Here is a 2,175-nt window from a genome sequence, read left to right as displayed (position 1 = left end):
CAGGGTCTGTCCGGACAGTGATTAGCATTCCATGGGCCCATCCACGCTGTTGAGCTCTGCGGTAATAGAAATATTGCTAAATACCCCAGTGTTTTTATCATTATCCATTTTATCTACGGGACTAAACTGCAAAAAACATGCTCATCACATACCCCTCAAAATTACATTCAAGCATTCCCCAGATACCTTTACCCTATTTGTAGCTAATTAGAAAATTACAAAAATTTAAGAGAGCTAAAAACGTGTATTTCCTTAGGGATATTTTTCTTTCTTTTCTTTTCTTTTCTTTTTTCTTCTCTTCTTTGCTTTGCTTTTCTCTTGTTTTTTTTTTTTTTCTCTTCTATTCCCTTCCCTTCTCTTTTCCTTTTTTTTTTTTTTTTTTTTTTTTTTGGTATTTTTAATGATCAAAACAAGAGTCTAAAACCACAGCTTCTGGAACCATCTGTCCTTGATGGTCTCGCATCTGTCCTTGAACTTGACCTTGGCCTCTCCTCAGGACGTGTGTTTAAGAACAGAGTCTCTGTTCTGTCCAACGGGATATACACAGAGCACCTTGTGAGCATGAAGTGACTGTAGTTATAAACTGTCACAAAAGACTTGATCTTTGACCTCTTGGCCATTTTCTTCTGGCCCAGGGCAGCTGTCACCTTGCAGGGAGAGTGGTTAATTCCATCCACCAGAGCATGGCTGTAGGGACGGTCTGAGGTGCCATTATCAATGTTCATCACGATGTTTTTTGCAGCCGGAGTGGCATCTGGCCAGGACCAGGACCGCCTTCCTAGGCTTCCTGAACTTGCCCATCTCAACTGCAGAAATTTAGGGATGTTTTTCTTGTATCTTCATCCTCTAGTTGTGTTTATTATCAATAACAGTGTGACTAATATTCATTGACTATCTTGTATGTTAAGTTCTACCCTAAACACTTCACTTATATTACCCCATTACTTTCTGACAACGAATAAGCAAAGCTAGGGTGGTTATCCCCACATTAAAAGTAAGGAAACTGACGCTTTAAAAGGTATAATCCTGGGGACAAATTCTAAGAGCTGGAGCCAGGATGCTGATCCTAGTCTGACGTCAGGATGTGACTGCAGCGGGTACAATAATCACCCCGCAAAGATGTCTACATCCTAAGATCTGGAACCTACATATGGGAGATGGCATGGCAACGGGAATGGTCAGTGGAATTAAGGTTGGCAATCAGCTGACCTTAAAATAGGGAGATCATCCCGGATGACCAGAGTGATCCTGAAAAGGTATATTCAGAACAGGAAGTCAGAGTGACACTCTGTGGGAAGAACCCAACCTTCCCCTGTGGGCTGTGAAGGTGGGGGATGAGGGCATACACCAGGGAGAGGTGTGGCCTCTAGAAGATGGAAAAGGCAAGGCAACAGTGTCTCCCTGAAATCCGTACCCCGCCAAACTTCATTTCAGCCCAATGAGACCCATGTCACTGTTCCGGTCTACAGGATGTAAGATTTTTTAAAAAATGTGTCAAGCCACTAAGTTTGTGGCAATTTGCCACAGCGGCAACAGGAAAGCACTATACGGATCCAGGTGTTTCTTCATCAGAACCCTCACTGTGAACACCCACACGCTTCTGTCAGTGACCATCTCCCTGGTGAGAAGAGCGTTATCTGTAAAGACCAAATAAGTTCTTGAGAGATAAAGGAAAAGGATGGAGGGGAGTTTTGACACTGAATCCACTTCTCCTAAGCTAATGAATGGGCACACATTTTACAGAGGACGCAAGCCATTTCTACACGTCCTTTGTGGTCACCTCACACACGAAGAATCTCTTTATATAAAACCAAATGCGTTATTCAGTCATCGATCTAGTCAATTAGTTATAAAACTGTCTTGTTCTAAAAACAACACATATTTAAGCACAAAACCCAGCAAGGAAAACAAACTTTCAAAGTCAGGGAGAGATCAAGGGGAACTAAGAATTCAAAATTAAGGAGTCCGTGGTGAAGTTAGTATGTAAAGTGCATAAATCATTAAAAAGAAAAACAATCACACATCTTAAAAGGGGAAGAACTCCTTCCGTTTCTTGTAAGAATTGCACCTTATATAGAGGGACAATAAAAGGCTAAAAATAAACAAATAAATTATACTCCAGTCAGGACACAGAAAATCTCAAGAGACCACTGCACCACACCAACAGAGGGGGAA

At 41.6% G+C, this 2,175-nt stretch overlaps 1 pseudogene; it reads right to left on the bottom strand.

The window, feature by feature from the left end:
* Positions 1-417: 417 nt before the first annotated feature.
* LOC122493500 lies at positions 418-1,306 on the bottom strand (annotated as a pseudogene).
* Positions 1,307-2,175: the final 869 nt, after the last annotated feature.

The sequence above is a fragment of the Prionailurus bengalensis genome, chromosome D2, assembly GCF_016509475.1.
Source record: "Prionailurus bengalensis isolate Pbe53 chromosome D2, Fcat_Pben_1.1_paternal_pri, whole genome shotgun sequence".
Taxonomy (NCBI): Eukaryota; Metazoa; Chordata; class Mammalia; order Carnivora; family Felidae; genus Prionailurus; species Prionailurus bengalensis.
Note: the sequence above shows the minus strand (reverse complement) of the source record. Positions and strands in the feature narration are given on the sequence as shown.